Source organism: Sorex fumeus, unplaced genomic scaffold, assembly GCF_029834395.1.
Source record: "Sorex fumeus unplaced genomic scaffold, SorFum_2.1 ptg000079l, whole genome shotgun sequence".
In the NCBI taxonomy this organism is placed as follows: domain Eukaryota; kingdom Metazoa; phylum Chordata; class Mammalia; order Eulipotyphla; family Soricidae; genus Sorex; species Sorex fumeus.
Genome location: NW_026606136.1, coordinates 4,892,430 through 4,906,854, shown reverse-complemented (window position 1 = coordinate 4,906,854; position 14,425 = coordinate 4,892,430).

Here is a 14,425-nt window from a genome sequence, read left to right as displayed (position 1 = left end):
ATGTGCTACCTGTCCGAATGCAAGGTTTCGTCCCAATGGAAAACCAGCAGAACCATTCTATTGTATAAGAAGAGAGACATCAATGACATCAGCAACTATCGGTTGATCTGCCTTTTGTTCATCATCTACACGTTTTTCATTCCAGTCATCCTGAATAGGATTGGCAGAACACTAGACGAAGGACAACCATGTGAGCAAGCCAGGTTCCAAAAAGGATTTAGCATAATCAACCATATCCACGGTAACCAAGCTCATTGAGGTTTTGTGAAAGTTCAAGATGCCGCTGTCTAATGTTCATCAATTTAAAGAAGGCCTTTGATTCTTTTGAGACTGAAGTGGTCATCGAAGCCTTAGCCAAACAGAGTATTCAAACTCAGTGCATCATGATCCTCAATGAACTGTATTACGGTTTCGCCACCAGGATCTCACCATTCTACAAGGAAGTGTTCATCAATATAAAGAGAAGGGTTCAGCAAGGTGATACCATTTCACTGAAACTCTTTAGTGCCACCCTCAAGAACGTCATGCAATAACTGGAATGGGAAGGAATGGGAGTGAAGATAGATGGTTGACAACTACACCACCTCCACTTCACTGATGACATCATTCTAGTAACACCAAACATCAGCCAAATGGCACGAATACTGGCCAACTTCAACCGTGAGTGTGGAAAGGTCAGACTGCAGCTGAATCTCATGAAGATAATGTTCATGAGAAATGAACTAGTTCCTGATGTTCCATTTGCTCTCAATGGAATGCACATCTTTGAATGCAGCAGTTATGTGTACCTAAGTTGAGAACTCAACATGATGAATGACCTGGCACCATTGAGGAGGAAGAGAGTGGCATAGAATGCCTTCAAGAGTGTCGAAGAAGTTGTTAAGAGGATGAAGAACCTCCAGCTCCAGGTACATCTTTTCAACTCCACCATTCTTCCTGCACTAACATTGCCTCAGAGACCTGGGCCCTACGTAAACAGGATAAGAATGCAATTTGGGTCTCCGAAAGAGGAGTCGAAAGAGCTATGCTTGGAATATCACGTTTCATTCAAGTGAGACAAGGAATGCGAAGTTCCAACCTTCATCAACTATCAAGAATCAGTGACTTGGGGCTGGAGTGATAGCACAGCGGGTAGGGTGTTTGCCTTGCACACGGCTAACCCGGGTTCGATTCCCAGCATCCCATATGGTTCCCTGAGCACTGCCAGGAGTAATATCTGAGTGCATGAACCAGGAGTAACCCCTGTGCATTGCCAGGTGTGATTCCCCCCCACCAAAAAAAAGAATCAGTGATGCTGTCTCATTTGCCAATATGTCGAAAATCAGATGGGTTGAACACATAATACGATTTGAAGATGACTGCTGGCCTAGAGCTGTTACCAACTGGATTCCACGGGATGTCAGAAGAACGCCTAGCTGCCCACCTACAGGATGGCCAGACTTCTTTGTCAAAACCCTGAATGAATGGTTTGAGGCTCTTTGTGTTTCTGGAGCGAGCAGATGATATTGGGCTACACTAGCATGCGACAGGGACAAATGAAGACATTACTGGCACTCGCTTGAGCAAATTGATGATCAACGGGATCACAAGTGATACAAGTGATGAGTGGTATGTTGTGTGCACAACTTGTGCTGCTCAGGGGATATTCCTGGTTCTGTGCTTAGTGCTTAGTAGTGACTTCTGGCATTATTGGGAAACAATATATTGTACCAGGAATTCGAACCAGGGTCATGGCAGCCACAATTACATGCAAAGTAATGCTTTCCCTCCTATACTCTCTTGGTAGCAGCTATGTGCTTGTTTTGTTGAATCAATTCTTTTCTTCACCAAAGATTATCTGGGTTCAATGACTTCAGTTTATTGAATGAGTAACGATGCTTTCTTGAAGGGCTAAGAAATGATTGGTCCAGGAGTATGGGAGTGAGATACAAGAGCAGGACTTAACATAATTTCCTGTAGGTTGTTCTCAATCTGCTATGTATGGACATCAACTTTTCACACATAATTAACAGTAAACCAAATAATAACAGTCTTAACCCAAGAAAAAAAATATGTTGATTTTGAGGAAAATTGTCAGAAACATGAAAATAAGAGAGATCACTGGGTGTCCTTTTGGTGAAGAGTTGGGTATAAAAAGGAGAGGAGGTCAGCAAAATCATTCTCTCGATATGTAGCACCATGCATCTTTTTCACACAACCTGCAAGTTGTGATTCCCCTTTGATTTTATAATTCTTTTTTGAGGTAGTTTGCCTTGAGGGAAGCCCATCAGAAATCCAAAATTCTCTAATGTTCTGGATTATTTGAATTTTCTTGTTAATAATTATACATAATTCTTTTTTATTTCAAGGTTCCTTTCCTGTTGTACTTCCTGCATTAACTTTGCATACTTTTTACATTTGTTCTGATTGCTCTTAGTTAAACTAATTCATCATCCAAGGCTTCACTTCACACTTTTTTTTTCTTTTTGGGTCACACCTGGTGATGCACAGGGGTTACTCCTGACTCTGCACTCAGGAATTACCCCTAGTGGTGCTCAGGGGACCATATGGGGATGCTGGGATTTGAACCCGGGTTGGTCGAGTGCAAGGCAAATGCCCTACATGCTGTGCTATTGCTCCAGCCCCTCGCTTCACATATTATATCATTTCCTTCCTTAATTCTCACTCTCATTTTACTGGAAGTTAATGTCCCTAATACATGTTTACACATTTGAAAGCTGAACTGTGTAACTGTGTATAAAATTTTAGCAGTTTTCCCAGCTTTGTTGTTTTTTACCATCCCCCTTTCTTCCCTCTGTTGATATTGCAATAATCAGGGAATGCACACACACTCAATTGTGGTGCTTTGTACATTAGGTTACAGTATTCACATACTCAGCTACAGTGTTCACTCACAGGTACACACCATCAGCTGCTAGTAGTATTCCTGGAAAGATTCTGATTATAGTGCTCATCAGATCACACACTTCAGTAGTGCATACATTAGCTCCTGGTGTGTGTGTGTGTGTGTGTGTGTGTATGTGTGTAGGAGCTGGGGATGCTGGCTATGGTTCCTGAACATCTTTTTTTTTTTAGTAGCAGAAAGTCACACCCTTTTACTGCGGGGTTCTGCATCCATCCATCCAGCTGCAGTGCTGTGATCAACTGCAGCTCCAGGGACAACATACAGTGGTATTGTCAGGCACAAACAGTTACTAGGATGCCACCAGGCAGCACTGAGGACTCAACTCACAGATCTTGTTTGCCATCCACTAGGTTAAGTTCCACTCCCACCCCTTAATAGTGATGTTAGAGCTTCAATGACTTTCTGAACATTAATCCTTTGACTCTCTCTCTCTCTCTCTCTCTCTCTCTCTCTCTCTCTCTCTCTCTCTCTCTCTCTCTCTCTCTCTCTCCTCTTTTAGACACCCTAATGTGGGAAGCCAAGAGCCCTCTCATAGACCCTGGCCGTGGTTCCCATGTTAGGAACTGCTTGTGACAGTTTCCCAGAACTTCCTGATCTCAGCAGATACCTGATCTATAGCCACATAACATCAGGCTGACAGTTATCTTATCTGGCCTTATCTATAGTAACCTCCAGGATGCATCTACTGCCCTGAGACCCTTTGATATACAAATGTAAAGCTCAGGATGCACCTACTGCCATAAGACCCCTTGATGTACAAATGTTTACCTTGAATGTTAGGTAAAGCTCTTGTTGCTAACTTTACCATGTATGGTTATATTGCTCTGCTTGTGACTGGGCTATCCCAGACCCTATATAAACAGCCTGTATCCCTCAATAAAGCCTGTCCCTTTTTCTCTCTATTTCTAAACTGTACTCTGTCTCTTGTGTCTTGTGTTCATTCGGTCGGTCCTTCCCTGCACCTATGGATCCTGGGGCCACCTCCATGGGCCAGAGAGTGGTTTTGCGGCCCCCCCCCCCCCCCCCGCACGCTAAGAGTCTTCTCTTCATGTCTGGCTTTTGATTTCTTCAAGAAGATATACTCTTTCTTCTTAGGGTCTCACATCTCTTTGACCTTTCAGTAAGCTATGTGTGTTTTTAAGGTGGAGAACATTTTTTCATTATTATTAATGGATAATTTTCTCTCCATTGGAAATAAGAAAATTGACTTTTGATGAAATATATATATTGGTTTCAGTCTATCAGTAGTCTCTTATACTCTCGTCAAAGGAAACTTTTTTTGGTAAGAGATTGATGTTTTATAGAAGAATTGTCAGATGTCAAATTAGAGAACGTACACACCAAGTTATATAATGTTCTGAGGGGTCATCATAAAGAGGACCCTATGGAAAAGCCCATTGGAATCTCTAGACAGTTTCTCCTGATTTTCCAATGTAGAAGGGAGGTTTGAGGCCCAAGAGACACCATCACGGCTCTTGTGCAGATACACCTAACAACAGAGAAAGCACATTTCCATAGTTTTGACTGCCCAAACTCAAGTTCCCTCTCTGACGGCGTCACAGTCTGCCGAGTGGAGACCGTGGGCCCAGCCCTCTTACCTTGGCTGCGGGCTGCCCCTCGACCCACTCACTAAAGGCCCTCGAAGGCGGTGCCCAGTGTCTCTGTCCGAGGGAGGAGCCACAAACGCACGGAGCACCGTGTGGGCACGAGGCGCTGCTCGGTTTAACTGTCTTGGAAACGCCCCCGCGCCAGGGCGCATGGACAAGCCACCGTGAGGCTGAGACTCCCGGCGGGGCCAGGAGTCGGAGGTAGGAGGCAAGTCCCCCCCAGTTAGCTGCACCTGGTGTGAGCCGCACCTGAGGGCGAACACCCTTCTGGGCCAATGCAGATTTCCCTTCCACACCACCTCCGAGAATTGTGGGGACGGTGAGGCTCTTGGGTTTTCTGCGGACTGTCCTGCTCTTCCTCTGAGTTTGGCACCAGCCCTCCTGACAAAGGCCTGTGGAAGGGTGGGTCCACCTTGTGGGCCCCTGTTCGCTAAGACTTCAGGGCTCTCGCCCTTTCCTCTCCTGTGGGGTTTTCCTGTCTCCCTGCATCTCCCATTTGATCAGCGCGCCAGGAAGGGTGTAGAGGCGGGTCTCAGCCACGGTGCTGCCACTGGGGAGCATTGAGCTGCTGGTTGCTGGCCCCGGTGCCCCTGCACTTTCGGCTCCTGCATTCTCCCCAACGGCTGTCACTGATCCTCCTTCCACTGATCTCTGCAGGATCCTAGGTGGGCGACAGTGTGCTTAACTGCTTAATCTTATTGCCCAGGAAGGACCTCAAATTCGGCCTCAGATGACTGGTAGGGTTAGGTCAAGGGTTAGGGCTAGGGCTAGGGTAAGGCTAAGGGTGCGGTTAGGGTAAGGGTAAGGGGTTAGGTTAGGGGTTACAGTTATGTTAGAGTTAGATAATTACAGATAATCAGGATTAAATAATTACAGTAGATTCTGAGTACTTTATCATATCTGTTTTGAGTCAGATGTTAATCTGTCAGTGAAAGTAAGTGATGTGCTCCTTTTTAAAATGAGGAATTAATAAATACCAATAAGAATATTTTAGGGAGAAACTCATATGAAAGGAAACGGAGACTGCTGACACTCTTTTTATCTTTTTTGTTTTTTGCTTTTTGGGTCACACCCAGCGATGCACAGGGGTTCCTCTTGGCTCTGCACTCAGGAGTTACTTCTGGCGGTGCTCAGGGACCATATGGGATGCTGGGAATTGAACCTGGGTCAGCCACGTGCAAGGCAAACGCCCTACCCCTGTGCTATCGCTCCAGCCCCAAACTGCTGACACTCTTCAGCTGCAGGGACCCGGATGCAGCCAGTCTGAGGTATGGAAGGGGCAGCACTGGAGCTGCTGAAGTGGCAGCACGGGGCAAAAAGCACAAGAGCATCTCATTTATCCTCAGAATCTTTGTCTCCAGAGTTTGCTCCTGGAGACAGGAGTAATGCCATTTTCTTCCTTTTGTTTATTATATGGAACCCCTTCTGCAAGGAGCCCATGTTACGGTGTTGTGGAATACCATAAAATTTTGGTAAGGCCCTTCATCTCATTTACCAGACCATTCCATTCTAGCAGACTTTCTTAGTCCATGGCGGGGGGTGGGGGGGCAGCGGCATACTGGGGATTTTATATGTGCCTACACCCCCAATGGATGACGTCATGAGGGAGGGTCCCCATGGACAAACCACAGGCGACTTGCAGGTAGGTATTCGCCTGGCTGGACCTTCAAGGAATCTTAGCTTAAGAGTGTTGGTATGAGGTCCTGATTTGATTCACAACTCGAAGGACCAATGTCTGAGATGAACATCTCCATTAAGCTGAAACGACCGTCCATGTAACTGCATGTTAAAGCCCACTCAGATCCTGCAGTGGATGCTGTAGGACCAAATCACTCACTCACCTAAGCATTCCCCACACAAACCAGAGTGTGTAAACTCAAAAAAGACGGCAGCGGCAGCGGTAGTCTATCTCTCCCACCACCAGCGTTCAGCAGTCTCACACCACTTCCCCCTACCCTGGGGAGGTCAATGGCAATGGGCAGGCAAAGGAAGGAAACAAGGGACAGGCAAGTAGGTCTTAGTTGCAGTTTATTACAATCCTCTCTCCATTCATTCCTATCTCTTTCCTCTGCCTCCCCTCCTGCTTCTTCCTCCCCCATGCTACTTCATTCTCCTTCTCGATCCCCCTTCATCCTCCTCCTGACTCTGGAATCTGGATACTGATCCAGATTCTGCTTCTTCTGGAGTCTGGATTCTGATCCCCCAGCCCACTCTTAGTCTAGTTAAGTCCCAAAGCATGAGTGGTTGGGGTAACAATTACACATAGGTGTGGTCACAATCAATAGGGGTAGAATTCTTTCCCTCGGGAAAGCCGCTTCTAGGACAGATACTCTCTCAGCAGGACGACCCACCTTAGAGCCGAATCCCATGGGTGTGTTTCTCCTCTCCTTGTCCAGCAAACATATAAGCATTCATAATATAAATCATTTTGTACGGATACAGTAAGAAATACCTTAAACTTATACAATTGCTCTCCTAGGGCCAGCTCGATCTCAGACTACAGTGCTCAGGCCAGATAGTCTTTCTTATCCCCAGCAGGGTCATGGTCTCGTAATTACTTTTGGATCATGACAGCATTTGTCTGTGATCAAGCTCTTGTAGTTAAGGATCGTGGCACTTTGGCTTGGCCCATTTCGATGCCAGGGTAGCTCACCACTTGCCCTGGGTCCATTCAGTCCCTCGTCGGGACCCTGCTTTTGGGTTATTAGGAACCAAGGGCAACTGAAGCTTAAGTCGAGAAAGCAGATGCCCAGGAGTGAATAATATTCAGAGCCAATTAAATCCGAAGTTACAAAGCATAATATTAACAGTTTTCTTGTATCTATACAAAAAGGACATTGCTTTAAAGTAAACTATTCAAAAGACATAAGGAGAAGAGAAAGGCAATATTAACTTATAAAACAATTTCAGTGTCCTAGAAGGATCTGACCTTACAAATTAACAGAGTCTGATTGGGGGGAAAAGCTGATTCACTGGTTGGGGAAGAGAGCATAGAGAAGTGGTTACAGATAAAGGAATGGGAGTGACTTGGGAGCACGGAAGAAAGGACAAAGCAATGTCATCCTACACCAGAGTCTAGAAGACATTCCCAATTCCTGAGATAAGTCACCAAAAAAAAAAAAAAAAGCAGTGCAGAAAAAAATGGTGCACAAAACCCAGAAAATAGTGATGTCTCTGGATCAACATCAGAGGCCTCATTAGCACCTAAAATTCTTATATTTTCTGTAGAGCCCAGTGCCACCTCTGGAACTTTATCAGAGGCTTCTGATGCAAATCCTGAAGCAGGGTGATCAATCTTGGGGAACCAAATACAGTGTTAAAGGCACACCCAGCAGTGCTCAGCGGTTATTCCTGGCTCTGCACTCAGGAATCACTCCTGGCAGTGCTTGGTGAACCATATGCACCTACACCCCAATAAAAGATGTCACAAGGGAAGGGGCTCCCGTGGACCTCCGTGGGGTCCGGGTATAAGAACCTGGCTTGGCCATGTGCAAAGCAAACCCCTTCCCCACTGTACTGTTTCCTGGAAGTGTGGGCAGTTTGGAGTGCCGCCTGGGGGTCTGGTCTCGCTTCCCGCCACAGCCTCACTGCAGTAACCTGCTCACAGTAACTAAGTCTTCTCCGCAGTGGAGAGGGGGCTGCAGTCACATTCCTGCATTACATATGAAAGTATGAAAGTACATATCCCAAGAGGGGAGATGCGGGTAACACATATGCTCGTGCATCACATAAGCACATGTCAAATTGGCTTTTGGAGGGTTTCTCATAGGCTGCCCCTTGAAAGCCCATTTCTGGGATTGTTGCTATGGGTGGGGGGTGGGGGAAAGAGTAATAGCTCATGAATACAGAGTTGTATTTAGGCATGTCATTTTAAATCTCACCCATGGAACAAGTGGCCAATCAGAGTAGACAATGGGATGGCTGGGGGGTGGGCTACAGGAACAGATAAAAGAAAGTTCCCAGACCCACCACCTCTCTGGACTTTCTCCTCCTCTCCTCCTAAGAGGGTCTCCAGGGTCAGGCCGGGCTCTGCGTCCTCATGGCCTAGCATGGGCAGGCTTCTTAGGCCCAGCTAGGCCTGGTACAGGCAGGGCTAGCTGAGGTTCAGATTAGGCTGTACTCTGATGCTCAGGTAGCGATAAGGAGGTGGACGTAGGGGGTGCATGTGGCCGCGGCTGGAGGCTAGGAAACTCTTGGTGCAGTTGGGAGGCCCAGTGACAGGCCCTGAGCACAGGGGTCTCACCCACATGCACAAGGCCGGAGGCTGAGGGAAGAGTACAGGGGATAGAGAGTGAGGCAGGGATGTTACCTGGTTTTGTCTTGGACAGAGAGAGGCCCGGACGTCTGGGGAGCCACCCAGCCCCATCTACTTTATTCTACAATAACACCAGGGGTTATTTCTGCTCGACACTCAGGAATCACTCCTGGCAGTGCTCAGGGACCCTATGGGATGTTGGGGATCAAACCTGGGTCACCCATGTGCGATGCAAACGCCCTGCCCACTGTAATATCTCCCCAGCTTTTCCAAACGGTTTTTATGGAGAAGCTGATTTCCTCTGCTTTCCTGTGTTCAAGGGGGAGGAGGTAAAGGCTAGTGTACCTCCTGGGGGTGGGGCTCCTGGCCGCCCTGGAGGCGTGGGGCGTGGCCTCACCTGAGAGTCTCCTGGGGGCGTAGCCTGGCCTGTGAGCCTCCTGGGGGCGTGGTTTTCTGGGAATGTGGCCTCCCTTCTCTATTTCCGGCTTCATCATTTCCAGCCAGGACCTCACAGCTGGCCCAAAGAAATGGAGCAAACACTCCTGAAATTCATATGGAACAATAAGCATCCACAAATAGCTAAAACAATTCTTGGGAAAAAGAAATGGGAGGAATCAATCTACTACAAAGAAGTAATAATTAAAACAGCATGGTACTGGAACAAAGGCAGAGCTGCAGACCAATGGAACAGAGTTGAATATACTGACATCTTCCCCCAAGCATATAATCATCTAATTTTTGATAAGGGAGCAAGAAATGTGAAGTGGAGCAAGGAAAACCTCTTTATCAAATTGTGCTGGCAAAACTGGACAGCTACATGCAAAAAAGTTGGCTCAGATCTCTGCCTAACACCATGTACAAAAGTAAGATCAAAATAGATTAAAGACCTCAACATCAGACCAGAATCCATAAGGTACATTGAAGACAAAGTTGGCAAAACCTTCCATGAAGCTACTGGTATCTTCAAAGATGCCATGCCACAGGCTAAGCAAGTGAAAATAGAGATAGTCAAATGGGACTATCTTAAACTAAGAAGCTTCTGCACCTCCAAAGAAACAGTAACCAAAATACAAAGACAGTCTACAGAATGGGAAAGGATATTCGCCAAATACACATCCGACAAGGGGTTGATATCAAGGATATACAAAGTACTGGTCGAACTTTACAAAAAGAAAACATCCAACCCCATCAAAAAATGGGGCAACGACGGAGGGGAAAGGGTGTTGACCCACTCGCCCGCTCCTCTCTGGAAAGAAAGATGGCGGCCGCACGGGAGCCTTGTGGACAGCAGGTTTGAGCCGGGGGTGGGAGCGGCAGGGACCTCATGGGAAGGGGGGCGTAATGGGCCATCCTTCATGCCCGACCAAGGTCGCCAGCTGCCCCCCACGAGCAGCTCTCCGGCACGGCCATGACTCCAGAGCACAGAAACCAATCTCTTAACTATCTAACTTTTAATAGAAATTCTTCCAGGGTTAATAAGTAAAATAGCAGAAATCCAAAACCGTGCGGCCACGACATCATTTTATTCTTAAACCAAGTTGTAGAAAGCAAATCATATCACAACGCTGTTTCAGCATGTCTGATTGGGGCGGGGTCGTAAACTCTAAACAATAATTGTGCATCTTCTATTGAAACAATGTATCTAGTCAAAGTAGATAGAGTATTAACTAGAACTCATCTGCCTCACAGGAATTGGGAGGGGTGGGAGGTGGGGTTCTATTGGGGTTCGTGGTTAAAAATAAGTATTGGTAAAGGGAAATGTGTTTGATATTTACATGACTGAGACCTAAACCCGAAAGCTCTGTAACTTTTCCCACAGTGATTCAATAAAGAAATAAATTATAAAAAAAATGGGGCAACGAAATGAACAGAAACTTTCCTAAAGAAGAAATCTGAATGGCTAAAAGGCACATGAGAAAATGCTCTACATAATTAATCATCAGGGAGATGCAGATCAAAACAACAATGAGATATCATTTTATACCAGAGAGACTAGCCCACATCCACAAGAACAAAAGCAACTGATGTTGGCGTGGATGTGGCGAGAATGGGACTCTCCTTAACTGCTGGTGGGTTGCTGACTGGTTCAGCCCTTTTCGAAAACAGGATGGACGATTCTCCAAAAATTAGAAATTGAGCTCCCATTTGACCCAGCAATACCACTCCTGGGAATATATCCCAGAGAGGCAAAAAAGTACGGTCGAAGTGACATCTGCACTTGTTTGTTCATTTCAGCACTGTTTACAATAGCTGGAATCTGGAAAAAATCTGAGTGCCTGAGAACAGATGACTGGTTAAAGAAACTTTGGTATATTTACACAATGGAGTATATGTAGCTGTTAGAAAAGATGAAGTAAGGAAATTTATATACAAGTGGTACTACATGGAAAGTATCACGCTAAGCGAAATGAGTCAGAAAAGAGAGGGACACACATAGAAAGACTGCAATCATCTGGGGAACATAAAGTAACAAAATAGGAGATTAATACCCAAGAATAGCTGAGATTAGTACCAGGAGGATTACTCCATGGCTTTGAGGCCAGCTGCATGCACTAGGGGCAAAGGCAGCTCAGATAGAGAAGGTAGTACCAAACAAAGGGTGTTGGGAGGTTCCTCCCAGGATGGGAGATGTGTGATAAGAGTAGACTATAGACCGAACATGATTGCCACTTAATGTCTCTTTTGCAAACCACAGCACTCAAAAGGAGAGAGATAACAAAAGGCAATGCCCTGCCACAGAGGTGGGGGAGGATGGGGAGGATGGGGGGTGGGAGGGATACTGGGATCAGTGGTGGTGGAGAATGGGCACTGGTGGAGGGATGGGTACTTGATCATTGTATAATTGAAACCCAAGCACAAAAATTTGTAAGTCTACAACTGTACCTCATGGTGTTTCACTAATAATAAAAAAAAAGAATCGTAGTACTTTGGCATGACCCATCTTGATGCCAGGGTAGCACATAGCTTACCTGCCCAGTAACATTGTGAGACTTGTTGTTACTGTGTTTGGCATATTGAATACGTCATGGGGAGCTTGCCAGGCTTTGCCATGCTGGTGAGATACTCTCGGTAGCTTGCCAGGCTCTCTGAGAGGGGCGGAGGAATTGAACTCAGCCACATGCAAGGAAAACGCCCTACCCACTGTGCTATTGCTCCAGTCCTATATACAATGCACATTGTATATTATATGCAGTAATACAACATAATATAAGAATACAGAATACAGAGATACGATCAAGGAAGACCTCAAAGAGAGAAGAGCAGAAGTGCTGGTAGATGCGGCAGAAGTCGGGAAAAGTATTCGTTACGCCCGCCTGTCCTTCGCCAACTACAAGACCAAGATGACTGCCCTCCGACGTCCTGATGGATCTATCACGTCCTCCAGAATGGCAATGGAGAAGATTATCCATGACTTCTACTCAAATCTCTTCGATAGCCATGTCCACTTGCCGACATACCAAATTCCACAGGATGGATATGTCGTTCCCAACGTTCTCCCTTCCGAAATCTGACACGCCATTTATTTGGTAAAGAAATGAACAGCACCTGACCCACACAAGGTCAGACCTGAACACCTGAAGAACCTGCCGTCAGTACTCATCAATACGCTGGCTCGGCTCTTCACTCGCTACCTGTCTGAATGCAAAATTCCATCCCAATGGAAAACCAGCAGGACCGTACTACTGTTCAAAAAGGGAGACATCCATGACATTGGCAACTATCGCCCGATCTGCCTATTGTCTGTCATCTACAAGTTGTTCACTCGAGTCATCCTAAATAGGATTGGCAGAACACTAGATGAAGGACAACCATACGAGCAAGCAGGGTTCCGCAAAGGATTCAGCACCATCGACCATATCCACATGATAATCAAGCTCATTGAGGTTTCTTGGGAGTTCAAGATGCCGCTCTGTCTAACGTTCATTGATTTAAAGAAGGCTTTTGGTTCTGTTGAGACAGAAGCGGTCATTGAAGCCCTAGCCAACCAGGGCATTCAAGCCCAATACATCAAGATCCTCCGTGAGCTGTATTGCGGATTAACTACCAGGATCTCACCATTCTACAAAGAAGTGATCATTGATGTCAAGAGAGGGGTTCAGCAGGGTGATACCATTTCACTGAAACTCTTCAGTGTCACCCTCAATAACATCATGCGACGACTGGAATGGGAAGGAATGGGAGTGAAGTTAGATGGTCGGCAACTACACCACCTCCACTTTGCTGATGACATCGTTCTAATAACACCAAACGTCAGCCAAGCGGCACAAATGCTGACCGACTTCGACTGTGAGTGTGGAAAGGTCGGATTACAACTGAATCTCACAAAGACAATGTACATGAGAAACAGTTTTGTTCCTGACGTTCCATTCACTCTCAACGGAATGACCATCTCCGAATGCAACAGCTATGTGTACCTAGGTCGAGAAGTCAACATGACAAATGACCTGGCACCCGAGCTGCGCAGGAGGAAGAGAGCATCTTGGAATGCCTTCAAGAGCATCGAAGAAATAGCTAAGAGGACGGAGAACCTCCGGCTCCGGTCACATCTCTTTGATTCCACTGTTATTCCTGCATTAACATATGCCTCAGAGACCTGGGCCCTACGCAAACAGGATGAGAACGCTATTCAGGTCTCCCAAAGAAGAATAGAAAGAGCTATGCTTGGAATATCACGTTTCACTCAAATGAGAGAAAGAATCCGGAGTTCCAACATCCATCGACGATCAAGAATCAGGGATGCTGTCTCGTTTGCCAAGGTGTCAAAAATCAGATGGGCTGGTCACGTAATGAGATTTAAAGACGACCGCTGGACTAGAGCTGTTACTGACTGGATTCCACGGGATGTCAAAAGACCGCGTGGCCGCCCACCTGCCAGATGGTCAGACTTCTTCATCAAGATCATGAATGATCGGTTTGAGGCTCTTCATGTTCCTAGAGCGAACAGACGCCATTGGGCTACACTAGCACGCGGCAGGACAAATGGAGACGTTACTGGCGCCTGCTCGAGCAAATCGACGATTAACGGGAAGTTAAGTGATTAAGTGATTGTTATTCACAGTATTATAACAATATTAATAACAACATTGACTGCAGTTTCCTGGGTTCTGGAAGGAGAGGAACACAGGTTTAGAATAAGAGAGTGAGGGTATTAAAAGTGATCCCTGGGGACCTTAGCACGACCTCCCACAGCAGTCCCCACCCACAGGTGCGTCAGTGGTTCCCAGGCTCCCACACTGTCTCCGTATCCTCCCTAGAGACCCAAAGCCAAACAAATATGTGTATAAGAATCTCCATCCAGAGCAGCTCAGACTGCCTGTGACTGAGTGTCACCAAGTATGCACAGGCTCAGGAGATGTGTTTCACTGGCAAATGGGAGACAAACCTGGTGTGAACACCCAGTAGGAAGGCGTTAGTCACTGAGACTGACGAGAACCACAGATATAGTCTGTGGTTGTTGCTTTAATTAAATGCAAAATATTTTACATGTCAGATGTCATGTGACCTGGAAATGTGGAAAGTGTCACGGGTTAGAAGAAACTGTCCAAGCTGGTCAACTGTCCACTAGGTGCTGGAAGTGCAGTTTTGAGAGTTCATGTGGGGTTTGGATCGTCTGTGATTGTCCGTCTGTGCTTGTCCCCGGCAAGGGTATGCCATTCA